Consider the following 10,576-nt stretch of genomic DNA (forward strand, 5'->3'; position numbering starts at 1 on the left):
CACTGGTCTTGAGAAGTTATGTCCTGAGTTGTGTCGATCTGGACAGAGTACATTCCAGCTTACTCAATTTCACTTGGATAATGCTCTGAATTGTGTGAATGACGGTGTTGACAGTATTTTTTGAGAGGAGTGTGATTAGAGAACCTCCGCCTCTTGCCCCAGACTGATGTAGGTTCTTGCTTTCCTCAATGCATTCGGTGAGATGTTCTTTCAAGCAGACTTCATACTTTCCCAGCAGATTTATCATCTCCAATAAATTACTGTGATCGATGCTGGTGTCTTCTAATGAATACACAGCTTCAGACTGCATCCCCCTGTAACTGAGCCCCCTCTTGCCAATGACTTTCACTATGTCTACGACACGTTGCAGCATCTGCCTTCTCCTGCTTACCTGCTCTCTATGGGCAGACATCTCAATCAATCAATCAATCAAATGTATTTATTAAGCCCTTCTTACATCAGCTGATATCTCAAAGTGCTGTACAGAAACCCAGCCTAAAACCCCAAACAGCAAGCAATGCAGGTGTAGAAGCACGGTGGCTAGGAAAAACTCCCTAGAAAGGCCAGAACTTAGGAAGAAACCTAGAGAGGAGCAGGCTATAAGGGGTGGCCAGTCCTCTTCTGGCTGTGCCGGGTGGAGAATATAATAGAACATGGCCAAGATGTTCAAATGTTCATAGATCACCAGCAGGGTCAAATAATAATAATCACAGTGGTTGTAGAGGGTGCAACAGGTCAGCACCTCAGGAGTAAATGTCATTTTGCTAGTATCTCTACCGCTCCTGCTGTCTCTAGAGAGTTGAAAACAGCAGGTCTGGGACAGGTAGCACATCCGGTAAACAGGTCAGAGTTCCATAGCCGCAGGCAGAACAGTTGAAACTGGAGCAGCAGCACAACCAGGTGGACTGGGGACAGCAAGGAGTCATCAGGCCAGGTAGTCCTGAGGCATGGTCCTAGGGCTCAGGTCCTCCGAGAGAGAGAGAGAAAGAAAGAGAGAAAGAAAAAGAGAGAGAAAATTAGAGAGAGCATACTTAAATTCACACAGGACACCGGATAAGACAGGAGAAATACTCCAGATATAACAGACTGACCCTAGCTCCCCGACACAAACTATTGCAGCATAAATACTGGAGGCTGAGACAGGAGGGGCGTGAGACACTATGGCCCCGTCTGACGATACCCCTGGATAGGCCCAAACAGGCAGGATATAACCCCACCCACTTTGCCAAAGCACAGCCCCCACACCACTAGAGGGATATCTCCAACCACCAACTTACCATCCTGGGACAAGGCCGAGTATAGCCCACGAAGATCTCCCCCACGGCACAACCAAAGGGGGGGGCCCAACCCGGACAGGAAGATCACGACAGTGACTCAACCCACTCAAGTGACGCACCCCTCCTAGGGATGGCATGGAAGAGCACCAGTAAGACAGTGACTCAGCCCATGTAATAGGGTTTGAGGCAGAGAATCCCAGTGGAGAGAGGGGAACCGGCCAGGCAGAGACAGCAAGGGCGGTTCGTTGCTCCAGTGCCTTTCCGTTAACCTTCACACTCCTGGGCCAGACAACACTCAATCATAGGACCTACTGAAGAGATGAGTCTTCAATAAAGACTTAAAGGTCGAGTCCGCGTCTCTCACATAGATAGGTAGACAATTCCATCAAAATGGAGCTCTATAGGAGAAAGCCCTGCCTTCAGCTGTTTGCTAAGAAATTCTAGGGACAATAAGGAGGCCTGCGTCTTGTGACCGTAGTGTACGTGTAGGTATGTACGGCAGTACCAAATCGCAAAGATTTTTTTATGTTATTTATTTAACCTTTATTTAACCAGGTAAGCTAGTTGAGAACAAGTTCTCATTTACAACAGCGACCTGGCCAAGATAAAGCAAAGCAGTGCGACAGAAACAACAACACAGAGTTACATGGAATAAACAAGCGTACAGTCAACACAATAGTGTCACGTTCCTGACCTTGTTTCCTTTGTTTAGCCTTGTTTAGTTGGTCAGGACGTGAGCTGGGTGGGCATTCTATGTTATGTGTTTCTATGTTGGGTTCATTGTATTAGCCTGATATGGTTCTCAATCAGGGGCAGGTGTTTTACGTTTCCTCTGATTGAGAACCATATTAAGGTAGGCTGTTCTCACTGTTTGTTTGTGGGTGATTGTTGCTGTGTCTGTGTTTGTTCGCCACACAGTACTGTTTCGTTTCGTTCGTTCATTCGTTCGTTCCTGTTCGTGCGTTCATGTTTTATGTTCTCATGTTCAGGTCTGTTCACGTTGTTTTGTAGTTTATCAAGTGTTTTTCGTCTTCGTTGATATTATTAAAAGTATGTATTCAAACCACGCTGCATTTTGGTCCGATCCTTGCTCCTCTTCAGACGAGGAGGAAGACGAGCGTTACAAATAGAAAAAAAAGAAAGTCTATAAGTGTGTGCAAATGGCATGAGGAGGTATGGCAATAAATAGGCCATAATAGCAAAGTAATTACAATTTACCAGATTAACACTGGAGTGATAGATGAGCAAATGATGATGAGCAGATGATGGTGTGTAAGTAGTGATACTGGTGTGCAAAAGAGCAGCAAAGTAAATAAAAACAATATGGGGGTGAGGTAGGTAGATTGGGTGGGCTATTTACAGATGGACTATGTACAGCTGCAGTGATCGGTTAACTGCTCAGGTAGCTGATGTTTAAAGTTAGTGAGGGAAATGTAAGTCTCCAGCTTCAGTGATTTTTGCAATTCGTTCCAGTCACTGGCAGCAGAGAACTGGAAGGAAAGGCGGCCAAAGGGGGTGTTGGCTTTGGGGATGACCAGTGAGATATACCTGCTGGAGTGCGTGCTACGGGTGGGTTTTGTTATCGTGAGCTGAGATAAGGCGGAGCTTTACCTAGCATAGACTTGTAGATGACCTGGAGCCAGTGGGTCTGGCGACGAATATGTAGCGAAGGCCAGCCGACTAGAGCATACAGGTCGCAGTGGTGGGTGGTATAAGGCGCTTTGGTAACAAAACAGATGGCACTGTGATAGACTGCATCCAATTTGCTGAGTAGAGTATTGGAAGTTATTTTGTAGGTAGGAGGTAGGAGCAAGCCCATGTAATGCTTTGTAGGTTAGCAGTTAGGTTAGGAGTAATATGATAAAAAAATGTGTTTCTAGTCAAGATTCTAGCAGCCGTGTTTAGCACTAACTGAAGTCTATTAGTTGCTTTATTCGGGTAGCCGGAAAGTAGAGCATTGCAGTAGTCTAACCTAGAAGTGACAAAAGCATGGATAAATTTTTCTCCATCATTCGTGGACAGAAAGTGTCTGATTTTTGCAATGTTACGTAGATGGAAAAAGAAACAGTCTTGATATGTTCGTCAAAAGAGAGATCAGGGTCCAGAGTAACGCCGAGGTCCTTCACAGTTTTATTTGAGATGACTGTACAACCATCAAGATGAATTGTCAGATTCAACAGAAGATCTCTTTGTTTCTTGGGACCTAGAACTAGCATCTCTGTTTTGTCCGAGTTTAAAAGTAGAACATTTGCCACCATCCAATTCCTTATGTCTGAAACACAGGCTTCCAGGTAGGACAATTTTGGGGCTTCACTTCACTTCCCATCTGACTGCCACTGAGCAGACTTTGAGTGTCTGCTTTGGAGGACCTTAAAAAGTATGCCTCAGCACTACTTCTGTGCATGTTGCTCTTCTCGTGCTCTTCTACCCTTTGGTGAACATGTTTCTAATCCGTCATTCCACTCATAAAAATACTGCTGTCAGTAGGCTTCACAAATGCCATACAAATTGAACAGTATAACGCATGGCTTTCTTCATTGTATGACAGCCATTTCCGATTGGTGCAGTCTTCCAAACAGAAAAGGTTTAGATTCATGCATAGGGTGGAAACAAAAAAATGCTTTTAGGTCATCTGACTTGGGTCTCTTGAAATAATCAAAAGTTGGTCTGGCATCCTGGCCTTCCCTGACTCTCACTTCCACTGAAACTGGACTGGACCTATCATCAAACTGGATATGAATAAAATAATATATAAGTTAACTAATAAAGGCCCAATTGTGAAAAACTAGATTCTAAATCGCGATTTTCGTAAATGAACTTTATGATAAAAAAATATGCATAATCGTTTGTCTACATTAACTAACATATTCCTATCAACTGTACATTTTTTGCATGATTCATAATGACGTTACAATCACTTACATTTGCTTCCATCCTATAATTTTTGTCATCTATCTTCGCTGAAGAAAGTCTCCATTTAAAAAAAAAAAGTAGAATAGTCTGTATACATACAAGAAGTACACAAATAGACAATGATCTGAAGAAAGTCTCCAGCCTTGGGTCGCAACGCAATTCGTCATGTGAACCACTCGATATGATTGGTCATCGCACAGCGGTCGCCGCTGGTTATTTGCATAAAGTTGGGAAAAGTTTTATATTTTTCACAGGCCCTCACGCACCACCCAAATGTCCTCAGACTCTCTGCTTCTTTACCTTCCGTTGAAAATGAATGGGAAGAGGTGTTTCACCGCAAGGCATCTTGTGCTATGTACACCGGGCATACGGTCGGGGAACAGTATGCATGTAAAACAAGTATTTCAAATACATTCGCGTGAAAACACAGTTTGTAAAGCAAATGTATCCTGCTGAAAAGAGAAGACTCATTTGTCTGTAGGCTACCAAAGTTATCAACTTCCAAATAGCGCTATTGTGCAAACAGCATTGTTTTACAAAGTAAAACAAGAGAGAGATAGACAAGCTTTTGGCTTTAGCACATCGGCCATCACCGGTGAGTGAGTTGCGCATCATTGGGTGAGTCAGTGAAAATTAAGTTTGTACACAAACCTTCTCCGCTATGCAATCTGGTTTCAGAGCTGGTCATGGGTGCACCTCAGCCACGCTCAAGGTCCTAAACGATATCTTAACCGCCATCGATAAGAAACAATACTGTGCAGCCGTATTCATTGACCTGGCCAAGGCTTTCGACTCTGTCAATCACCATATCCTCATCGGCAGACTCGATAGCCTTGGTTTCTCAAATGATTGCCTTGCCTGGTTCACCAACTACTTCTCTGATAGAGTTCAGTGTGTCAAATCGGAGGGCCTGTTGTCCGGACCTCTGGCAGTCTCTATGGGGGTGCCACAGGGTTCAATTCTTGGACCGACTCTCTTCTCTGTATACATCAATGATGTCGCTCTTGCTGCTGGTGAGTCTCCGATCCACCTCTACGCAGACGACACCATTCTGTATACTTCTGGCCCTTCTTTGGACACTGTGTTAACAACCCTCCAGACGAGCTTCAATGCCATACAACTCTCCTTCCGTGGCCTCCAATTGCTCTTAAATACAAGTAAAACTAAATGCATGCTCTTCAACCGATCGCTGCCTGCACCTGCCCGCCCGTCCAACATCACTACTCTGGACGGTTCTGACTTAGAATATGTGGACAACTACAAATACCTAGGTGTCTTGTTAGACTGTAAACTCTCCTTCCAGACTCACATCAAACATCTTCAATCCAAAGTTACATCTAGAATTGGCTTCCTATTTCGCAACAAAGCATCCTTCACTCATGCTGCCAAACATACCCTTGTAAAATTGACCATCCTACCGATCCTCGACTTCGGCGATGTCATTTACAAAATAGCCTCCAATACCCTACTCAATAAATTGGATGCAGTCTATCACAGTGCCATCCGTTTTGTCACCAAAGCCCCATATACTACCCACCACTGCGACCTGTACGCTCTCGTTGGCTGGCCCTCGCTTCATACTCGTCACCAAACCCACTGGCTCCAGGTCATCTACAAGACCCTGCTAGGTAAAGTCCCCCCTTATCTCAGCTCGCTGGTCACCATAGCAGCACCCACCTGTAGCACGCGCTCCAGCAGGTATATCTCTCTGGTCACCCCCAAAACCAATTCTTCCTTTGGCCGCCTCTCCTTCCAGTTCTCTGCTGCCAATGACTGGAACGAACTACAAAAATCTCTGAAACTGGAAACACTTATCTCCCTCACTAGCTTTAAGCACCAGCTGTCAGAGCAGCTCACAGATTACTGCACCTGTACATAGCCCATCTATAATTTAGCCCAAACAACTACCTCTCCCCCTACTCTATTTATTTATTTATTTATTTTGCTCCTTTGCACCCCATTATTTCTATCTTTACTTTGCACATTCTTCCACTGCAAATCTACAATTCCAGTGTTTTACTTGCTATATTGTATTTACTTCGCCACCATGGCCTTTTTTTTGCCTTTACCTCCCTTATCTCACCTCATTTGCTCACATTGTATATAGACTTATTTTTCTACTGTATTATTGACTGTATGTTTGTTTTACTCCATGTGTAACTCTGTGTTGTTGTATGTGTCGAACTGCTTTGCTTTATCTTGGCCAGGTTGCAATTGTAAATGAGAACTTGTTCTCAACTTGCCTACCTGGTTAAATAAAGGTGAAATAAAATAAATAAAAATTGTGTTTCTCATTTCTACCTGCAGGTGGAGATAGAGGCACATTTATTAAAGGAAGTAACCTACTTGTGTGTTCTGTTGCAGGTAGAGACAGGAGGCAAGAGGAGCATCCTTGATGCAGACCCTCAGGTTCTGGCCACGATGGAGATTGCAGTGAAGACCCTTCATAGCCAGGGTCAGAGGAGTGCAATGGATAATGAGATGGAATGACTTAAGGTTCTGATTGAGGATTTTCTGCTTTTCAAATGGACATGTAGAAATTATGGGGCTTTATCACAGTTTCTTCTCAGACAAGACATTTCAAGTTGAAGAAAGAGTGTGCTAATCAAATCCAATTTTATTTGTCACATGCACCGAATACAACAGCTGTAGACCTTACCGTGAAATGCTTATTTACAAGGCCTTAACCAACAATGCAGTTCAAGAAATTGAGTTAAGAAAATATTTGCTAAATAAACTAAAGTAACCCAATAAAATAACAACAATGAGGCTATATACACAGGGTATCAGCTTCTTGATATGCCACACCTGTCAGGTGGATGGATTATCTTGGCAAAAAAACATTTTATATTTTATTTCACACTTTACATGTTGCGTTTATATTTTTGTTCAGTATGTGTGTGTATGTGTGTATATATATATATATATATATACACACTGAGTGTACAAAACATTAGAAACACCTTCCTAATATTGAGTTGCACCCTCTTTTACCCTCAGAACAGCCTCAATTTGTCGGGGCATGGACTCTACAAGGTGTCAAGCATTCCACAGGAATCCATTTCTCAATTGTCTTTAGGCTTAAAAATCGTTCTTCAACCTGTCTCCTCTCCTTCATCTACACTGATTGAAGTGACATCAATAAGGGATCAAAGCTTTCACCTGAATTCACCTGGTCAGGGAAATGTTGTTTGTTAACATGACAGCACTTTTTCTTTTTTGGATTGAGCGCCATTAAGGTTAGGCTATATGATTGGAGAAACCTGCATGATGTAAAAAGTGTCATTGTCATTATATTGTCATACATTTTATCTCCAGCCTATAGACTACAGAAAAGGCCACATATTCTTTCTACCATATCCTATATTTGAGTTAGATAATTTTTTTGACGGAACGTTGGTGGGAGCGCTGCGGACATGCATCTCTCCAACAGCACCCTGTTTTTACACCCCTGCCGTTGATAAAGTGGGCACTGCTTATCAAAGGGTGTCATCAGTGTTCACCTAAAATGCCCATATGCCACTGGTTGAGAGAAATTGTCATTGTTTTTGGGTGGATTCATGTGAGGTTTTATGTGTTTATGTGTTGTTGGAGGTGCTGCCCCCGCATAAGGCGGCAGATCTAATCCTGCCTAATGAGCACGCCGGCAGTGGTTTAAGCTGTTTTCTAGTGACATTTATTTGGATACATCCATAACAATGAGCTAATGATGCGCGATTTCACCTGGCATAGAAAATGTGCTCTCTAGTCAACACGCTGTTGTTTCAGAGGAACTAGCCAAAAACACAGCTAACAAATCACTTCAAACTAGCTGCATTTCATTAGACCTTTTTTCTATTGATATTTATTTGTGTATATACAGTCGTGGCAAAAAGTTTTGAAAATGACACAAATATTAATTTTCACAAAGTCTACTGCCTCAGTTTGTATGATGGCAATTTGCAATTACTCCAGAATGTTATGAAGAGTGATCAGATGAATTGCAATTAATTGCAAAGTCCCTCTTTGCCATGCAAATGAACTGAATCCCCCAAAAACATTTCCACTGCATTTCAGCCCTGCCACAAAAGGACCAGCTGACTTCATGTCAGTGATTCTCTCATTAACACAGGTGTGAGTGTTGACGAGGCTGCCTGTCATGCTGATTGAGTTTGAATAACAGACTGGAAGCTTCAAAAGGAGGGTGGTGCTTGGAATCATTGTTCTTTCTCTGTCAACCATGGTTACCTGCAAGGAAACACGTGCCATCATCATTGCTTTGCACAAAAATGGCTTCACAGGCAAGGATATTGCTGCCAGTAAGATTGCACCTAAATCAACCATTTATCGGATCATCAAGAACTTCAAGGAGAGCGGTTCAATTGTTGTGAAGAAGTCTTCAGAGCGCCCAAGAAAGTCCAGCAAGCGCCAGGACCGTCTCCTAAAGTTGATTCAGCTGTGGGATCGGGGCACCACCAGTACAGAGCTTGCTCAGGAATGGCAGCAGGCAGGTGTGAATGCATCTGCACACACAGTGAGGCGAAGACTTTTGGAGGATGGCCTGGTGTCAAGAAGGGCAGCAAAGAAGCCACTTCTCCCCAGGAAAAACATCAAGGACAGACTGATATTCTGCAAAAGGTACAGGGATTGGACTGCTGAGGACTGGGGTAAAGTCATTTTCTCTGATGAATCCCCTTTCCGATTGTTTGTGGCATCTGGAAAAAAGCTTGTCCGGAGAAGACAAGGTGAGCGCTACCATCAGTACTGTGTCATGCCAACAGTAAAGCATCCTGAGACCATTCATTTGTGGGGTTGCTTCTCAGCCAAGGGAGTGGGCTCACTCACAATTTTGCCTAAGAACACAGCCATGAATAAAGAATGGTACCAACACATCCTCCGAGAGCAACTTCTCCCAACCACCCAGGAACAGTTTGGTGACGAACAATGCCTTTTCCAGCATGATGGAGCACCTTGCCATAAGGCGAAAGTGATAACTAAGTGGCTCGGGGAACAAAACATCGATATTTTGGGTCCATGGCCAGGAAACTCTCCCAACCTTTATCCCAATTGAGAACTTGTGGTCAATCCTCATGAGGCGGGTGGACAAACAAAAACCTACAAATTCTGACAAACTCCAAGCATTGATTATGCAAGAATGGACTGCCATCAGTCAGGATGTGGCCCAGAAGTTAATTGACAGCATGCCAAGGCGGATTGCAGAGGTCTTGAATAAGAAGGGTCAACACTGCAAATATTGACACTTGGCATCAACTTCATGTAATTGTCAGTAAAAGCCTTTGACACTTATGAAATGCTTGTAATTATACTTCAGTATTCCATAGTAACATCTGACAAAAATATCTAAAGACACTGAGGCAGCAGACTTTGTGAAATTAATATTTGTGTCATTCTCAAAACTTTTGGCCACGACTGTACATAAAAACTATGCTGATTCAGCTGGAGATCGAATTTGAATATTGAAACAATGTTGTGTTTATACAAATCTCCGCTGTTGAAAACTAAATGCTGGTCTAAAAGAAATGTGAGATAATGTCAAGATGCTTTTTATAGTGCAGATAAAGTTTAGAAATTGCCTGGCTGGGCTGATGAGACAGTGGATTGTGCAGTCAGATGGAACACAGTAAATAGACATTATGTCCATTGTATAATGCTTTTATAAACTGTTACCAACATATTAAAATAACAATGAATTGCATTTTTTCATTAAAACGTTATTTTGATAAGTCAATTCATACAATTTCATTCTTCCTCCAGAAGATGTAGCCCGGACAATAATCTGGTTGTTAGTTATTTTGGCCATGTTGCTACAGACGCGACCCAGTCATACTTTTTTTTTGTTGCATAGTTGCTAAGCAAAAGTACTGGTCGTCCTTTCTAAACTAAATGGTTGCTATGCAGGCTGGATGGCTGGATAATAATATTATTGTCACTTGCTATCTAGCTGGCCAACTCCAGCTAACTCAGTCACGTCAAACATGGAATGACAGTACACTAGCTGCATGTTTGTTTGAGCTTTTTTTCTATTGGCATTTACTTGGATATGCCCATATTTATGACTTTGATGTGTGATTTTGCCTGGCTCAGAAAAAGTTGTCTATGCTTGTCTGGGCACCGTTCACTCCCCATATATGGTACAGAGATGGAAATTCAAAAGTGAAACATTGTTTCCGAGGTCGAACGGCAGACAGCGAGTCTTATATTAACTTCCGCTGTACCAAACTAAAAGCTAGACTGGAAGCAAGGGAAAATAATGTGCGAGTTGAGATAAATACAAAATATTATTCGGACAGCAACATGAACATGATATTCTTATAGAGGTGCATTGATAATTTCAGATGGAACTGTCAGCAGGCATAGAGTTCCTGTGATGGCAAATACAGCTTGGA

The 10,576-nt window shown here is 42.7% G+C and overlaps 1 long non-coding RNA gene across 1 annotated transcript in view; it reads left to right on the forward strand.

Moving 5' to 3' along the window:
* Positions 1–9,906, forward strand: part of LOC139539822 (uncharacterized) — a 29,278-nt gene extending 19,372 nt beyond the window's left edge. Inside the window, exon 3 of the long non-coding RNA XR_011668018.1 lies at positions 6,555–9,906. This is a non-coding gene — a long non-coding RNA (uncharacterized lncRNA). The remainder of the gene's footprint in view (positions 1–6,554) is intronic.
* Positions 9,907–10,576: the final 670 nt, after the last annotated feature.

The sequence above is a fragment of the Salvelinus alpinus genome, chromosome 15 (assembly GCF_045679555.1).
Source record: "Salvelinus alpinus chromosome 15, SLU_Salpinus.1, whole genome shotgun sequence".
Lineage (NCBI taxonomy): Eukaryota > Metazoa > Chordata > Actinopteri > Salmoniformes > Salmonidae > Salvelinus > Salvelinus alpinus.